This window comes from Mus caroli, chromosome 18, assembly GCF_900094665.2.
Source record: "Mus caroli chromosome 18, CAROLI_EIJ_v1.1, whole genome shotgun sequence".
Lineage (NCBI taxonomy): Eukaryota > Metazoa > Chordata > Mammalia > Rodentia > Muridae > Mus > Mus caroli.
Window position 1 is genome coordinate 54,607,294 of NC_034587.1, and position 6,615 is coordinate 54,613,908.

Consider the following 6,615-nt stretch of genomic DNA (forward strand, 5'->3'; position numbering starts at 1 on the left):
ATATAGATATAGATATAGATATAGATATAGATATAGATATAGATGTAGAGAGAGCAATTTTTTCAAAGATTGTTCCATGGGGAAATATGAAAATAATAGGTGCTTTTTTTGTCATAGAAGAAAATGACTGTATAGTTTTAAACAGATGCAATATTTACTGGTTCATACTCTATATACCAGAAACAACTTGAGAAGCTGGAATGCAAAAGTCAGACATTTATTCTCTTTATAAAATAATCCAAATTAATTTTTTGTGTATTTGTTTGTTTTGCTTCTTCGAGACAGGATGTCACTGCGTGACCCTGGCTGTCTTGGAACTCACTCTGTAGAGCAGACTGACCTGGAACTCACAGAGCTCTGCCTGCCTCTGCTTTCTTAGTGTAGGGACTAAAGGTGTGCGCTCCACATCCGGCATCCAAATTAATTTTTTAATTAGAATTTTTGTCTCTATCAAAGTCAGAATCTTTTCATTCTTATTTTAAAATTTTATTTGGAGCACAAATTTCTTTTGCCGTCTTTGGATCCAGTTTTCATTTTTCCTCTTAGATTAGGATAAAGCAGATAAATGAAGCCTATATGTGAAAACCTCCAGCAGGGACCAGCTTACCAATGTATGTTTTGCACTTTTAAGAATATTTTCATAGCTGGGCACCGTACTCTATATACACAGTTCTATATGCACACACACACACACACACACACACACACGGATAGCCAGAGCTACATAGTAAGACTCCATCTCAAATTTTAAAGTTTTATATTTCCACTGAAATTCAACATGCCACTGAAGGCTCGGGACAGCCACTCAATTTACACTCTGAAGTGTGGTCAAGTGCCTCTCTCGAATCTTTGTGTTTGAGTGTACCTATTAAGGATGAATTAACCTTATTTATTACCTAACCCATTATCTCTTTACTGGATGAGATGTGGTTGGTTGGGGGCGGGGGGGGGGGGAGGGGGAGGAGATAACAGGGGTTTATACTTCTCATACAAAAGTTCAGGGGTAATATTACTTAATGCCACCCATCTGATGATCCAGAACTGAGTTTTGGGGCCATACTGAGCTGCGGAAGATGCTAAGAAACACAGCCTTGATTTGGGGCAGCTGTGTATATTAAGTAATCAAATCAGCTATGCCTTGGATAATCTCAGCTGGTTCCTCACCCAGGCTAATATACTTTATAGCTACTCAGTTCTACAACCTGCAAAGAAGAAACGAGCCAAGGTCAAGGGCTGTAAAGGAGAAAGGCATACCATCTCTAAGCAGAAGGTGGCATGGATTTTTACAAGAGTTCGTGTTCCCTGTATATGTTAGAAGTGACAGAGTCTAACACACATACATGTTGCCATAGGCAAGTTTCTTATTTATCAAGTACTTAGATCTGATCCTTCGTTTTGTTTTGAGTGACTCTGGATTCTCACAATACTATGAAGTGTTACGTTAAAGAGGATCCTGTCCCAAACTCGGCTTTGTTCAGGATTCTAAAATGCAGCCAGCTTTTATCCTGCCAGAACGTCTCAAGGTGCTTCACAAAAGATGTCCAATTCCTTACCGGCTGCAATGCAATCTGTAGCCCGAGATAAGGATTGGGAGGCAGAAGGAAACAAGTGACTCAACACCGCTAGTGGCTTCTATTTCTGATAAGGAGGGTGTAAGGGGATTGCCTGCCTTCAGTCTATCTACTTCCTATGTGGACACACACAAAGAATGTAGGTGTGGTTCAGAATACACAGGACGCTGTTTTCACGCTTGGCTAACGTCACGTGTGTGCTTTGAAACTGTTTGTTCACTGTGTTTGTTTTACAACAATGTAACAGAAAATTTAAATAATATAAGATAATCCTATTTTTGCTAAAATTCATTCCTGAGTCTGTATCCTCTAAAGTGCTATCTATGTGTATCATAATGAAGCATGCACTAAGTGCCTTTAAATGAACACCCCTACCCCTTTTGGAGTGTGAGAAAACAAACCCAGGGCCCTGTGGGACATGCCAGGCAAGTGCTCTACCCCTGAGCCATATCCTCAGCCTTTCTTTCAATACTCACATGGGTTTTCCCCTACCCACAGGCCAGAACACTTAGTCATATCATTTCTAGTGTGTTTAGTTTTCTGGGCTTTGTGTAGTAGTTAAAGGATTTTTTTTTTTTTCAGAACTACAGTCTGGTAGGACCTAACAATGGATATTCTGATACCTATCTTTATGGTCCACAGCATTTCTTTAGAACTACTGGGTTGGTGTTTTCAGCCCTTGATGTTTTATGTCTTTCAAGAGCATACATAAAACCTGAAGGGTTGTTTTGAAAATATGGTTACTATAATAATAATAATATACCTGAGATTTCCAATGGAGATATCCTGGGCTAAGTTTAATTTTTCAAACAATGAGTCTCTTAAAAGCACCAAGCAAATGAATCTGACAAAGAAGTCAATGGAAAGAAATCACAGGAACTGTACTGTAGTATTGAACTGGGTGTGTGTGTGTGCATGTATGTGTGTGAGTGTGTATGTGAGTATGTGTGAATGTGTGTGTGTGTGTGTTTGTGTGTGTGTGAGTGTGTATGTGAGTATGTGTGAATGTTTGTGTGAGTGTGTATGTGAGTATGTGTGAATGTGTGTGTGTGTTCTCTCATTATTCGGAGACAGTACCTTTCTATGTAGCTGTAGTTGGCCTGAAACTTTCCCTGTAGATCAGACTAGGCTCAAAATTGTATCAATTCTCCACCTCTACCTGCCAAGTGCTTGGATTGCAGGTATGTGCTACCCTGTCAATGTATACTGCAGATCTCTGACATTATCAATCAGTCAGTCATTCTGCCTTAACATGATTACATGCACTGCTAAGTAAGTCTTCAATACAGTCTAAAAGGCAAAGATGGTTTCCCCTCAGTTTAAAAGTAAGATAACTGGATCCCAAAGAGATGAAGAATTGTTCTATGTCTGACAGGCAGGTTGTAGTTGATATGAGATACGAACATAGGCAGCCATAGTCTAGAACCTATAGTCTCATTCATCATTCGACCCCATTCTCCTTAGCTCTCGAGCTAAGCCATGGGTACAGAGAAATACCTCTCCCCGCAAAACTGAAGGCACATTGAAACCACATGTGAAATCTGTAGCTCTGACAGAATAGCATTCATATTTCTGCTTTCTTTCTTCATAGCTACCTTCTTCTCCTAGTTTGTGTGCAGACCGCAGGAAGGCCTGTTGAACTGTCTCCTCTAGACAAAACTTTTTCATCGACGAATGGGCACCAGACTAGAACCACTAGACCCTGTCCTGGATCAATTAAATAGGTTGAGGTTCTTCTGGCCTTAGCCTGGCTAGCTCTTTGAACACAGGAAGTGTAAACGTGGAAGCTGATCACAGCAGCCCCGTTTTTATCACATGGACCAAGGGATAGAGTTGGTCTATGGAGAACGGAGCATAAAGCAGACATTCCCAGATAAGGAGAATGATTTCCGGGGCTACAGTAGTCCATAGGAGTCCAGACGCAGAGCTGACCTTGGTGCTTTCACCCCCTCCTTACGTTCCACTATCTTCCAGATATGACTTTATGGCTCTTTCCCACTAAATGGAAAGGTCTAAGAAGCATGGTGGTTCGCAGCTGTAACCTCACTACTGGAAGGCGGAGGCAGAATTCCAGTGAGTTTCAGATCAGTTTGGGCTAGAATGAAAGCTTGTCTCAACAAATTAAAAAAAGGAAATAAAAAAAAAGGAAAAACATAAAATCAAAGCCTAATGTTCTATTGCTTGAAGATGATCTGTCCGTTGTTTTGTTTTGTTGTCGTTTCTTTTAGTTTGGCAAAAGGAAGGGTCACACCAAGGCTTGGGTCACAAGAAGCATCTTACGTTGGGTTAGCTTTCCAATGCTGAACTAAAATGGCATAGATAAGCACTAGACAAGGGGAAAGTTTTGCTTTGGGCTCTGTCGGTCCATTGGTGATTGGCCTATTGTTTGGGGCCCTGGGGTGAATTTTGAGGTGGTAAGTAAAAGATCTAAGCAGCCATCTTATGGTAACTGGAGAGCAGTGGCAGGGCAGGGGGTGGGCGAGTGAGTAAGCAATCTGGGGCCTTGGAGGGACTCTAGTACACATGGATACATTTTCTCTTTGACCCATACACTCCCTGAAGCGAAATTTCCTTGGCCTGAAAGCATTGCTACTGCCCCCAGGAAATGCTACCCTAACAAGACAATTCTAGCTGACCTACCAGTTGGACAACAAGAAGCCCAGCAAAGATCATCCAAGCCCATTGTAGACAAACAAAACTGCCCAGCGAAGCCATAGATCTGTGTAAACTGCTGTGATTAAAAGGATGGAAGACTATTAGGCAGCACGTTGCAGCTGAGAACACCCATGCATGTCATTGCATATTGCATCTTCCATTTGTCTCCTTAGTTCAGCTTCTGATATTTGCAACCTGAAGACTTATTTCTAAGTGAGCAGAGTTTAACAGGGCCTGAGAATAACACGGAGACTGTGTTGTTTGTTGGTTGGTTGGTTGGTTGGTTGGTTGGTTGGTTGGTTGGTTGGTTTTTCCAGACAGGGTTTCTCTGTTTAGCCCTGGCTGTCCTGGAACTCACTCTGTAGACCAGACTGGCCTCGAACTCAGAAATCTGTCTGCCTCTGCCTCCCAAAGTGCTGGGATTAAAGGCGTGTGCCACCACGCCCGGCTAGACGGTGTTATCTTTACAAGGGATCCCGTATGAAAAAGCCAGATCTATGTGTGATCTGTGTGCAGCTCAAGGACACCTAGCAAGCGGGGAGGGGAGGGTATTGAGGATATAGTTAAGGAAAATAATGAAGTATTTAATCTGGGGGAAACTAATTCAAGGATTCAGTTACAAAATAAAAGCTTGTTGAGAAAAAAGAAGGAAGAATGGTAGACAATGGAGAGCGAATGAGAGCTTCTCACATGCCTGCTTCGCAAGCCTTTTCCTACCTCTGTGCTGGTAGAGGCTGGACTCTGACTTTGTGGAGTACTGTATTCTGCGTTGGTTCTACTGATGCAGACCTGCCCAAGTAAGGACTCAATTTTGACAAAACAGTTCCAGCAGCAAATGTCAAAGAAACCGGAAGCTGCGGGTGAAGCCGGTCTCGGTCGCTTCTCCCTTCCAGTACCGACCGTGCCAGTTTGTGTCAGCAGCCCTACTCAGACTCCTGCTGGCAAAGGAGCCTGAAGCAAGCAACTCTCAAGTCGTCCAGCAGTCTAAAAATTAGCAGAGCAAACAAACGGCAGGCGCAGTGATCTAAAAATTAGCAGAAAAAAACAGCAGGAGTAAGCGACTCACACAAGGAACGTAACCGTGAAAGGCTAAGGATCTCACAGCCAAGCGTAAGGAAGCTGAGCAGCCTGTGTTTGTGAAACCTTGAAGGATTAGGCAATGAGTAAGTTAGTAGTGCTCTGTATCAACCAGAAACCAGGAGGTATTTGTCCTAGAGGTGTGGACAAATACCGCCGTGTAGCAGCGAAATCTGAAAACGATAAACTGACTCTCTTCTCAACCCGGTTAAAGCTAATTCGGAGATCAAACTTTATTCAGAGAACTAAAAGGATGTAAGTTTTTATGAACATAGGATGGTGGCGTTTCAAATTGCTTTAAAGAAAATGGCCTGAGCAATGGTTTCCCCCACCATTACACAGCCCAGCACATCCTACTAGGTCATTGCTGCCATCAAAGCTTTGGTAATGAAACCTTCAACCAGCTGGTGGTGGGTGGGGTCTTTACTTTTGTGATCTCTGTTGCTACACGGATAGATTCTTTTAAATGGATAGCCAGCATTCGGGGGCTTTCCTGTTGTAGCAACTTAAAAATGTATTATGAATGTAAATACGTCGAAAGTATGGAAGGAAAATCCCCCTGTGCCTCCTTCTCTGTAGCCAAAACCCTTCTGTAAAGGAAACAAAATCCAGTTCTGAGAAGTTTGAACTTGTGCCGGTATTAAAACTTAACCGGCTGGAACCTGAATGGAAAAGGTCCCAGTTTACCAAGCTGACAACGAGGGAACTGCCTTACCCTTCCATGTTGCAACAACTGGGTTTATTTTTACTGAAGATTAGTCTTATGATCTGCAAATCATGAATAGTCCATTTAAAACAGGAGTTCTCCACCTTCCTAATGCTCCAACCCTTTAATACAGTCCCCTCATGTTGTAGGGACCCGCCAAACCATACAATTATTTCATTGCTACTTTATAGCTGTAATTTTGCTACTGTTACAAACCGCAATGTGACTCTGAGAGATATAGGATGCCTGAAACGTGACCCCTGTAAAAGCGTCATTTGACCCAGTGGGGGGTCGCGTCCCAGAGGTCGAAAACCAACGAATAAAAAACCTTGACTTGATTCCTTCTGAGTACAAGGCAGTAAAACAATGCGCTGCACAACTGGAGTGTTCTAGAGCAAAGGACTCCGCCACAGAGAAGGCGGAGTTCAGGGTTCCTTTTGAATGGCAGGTACTATTACCTTTGGAGGGAAGTGTTTTGTTTTGTATGTTGACTTAAGCTCTCCTTGTCCCAGAGATGCCACTTGTTCTCAAGAACACAGGATGTGTTTGCTGGCAGGAGACTGAGAATGGAGACCTGGGGAGCCTGAAGCAGCTATTTTCTTTGGA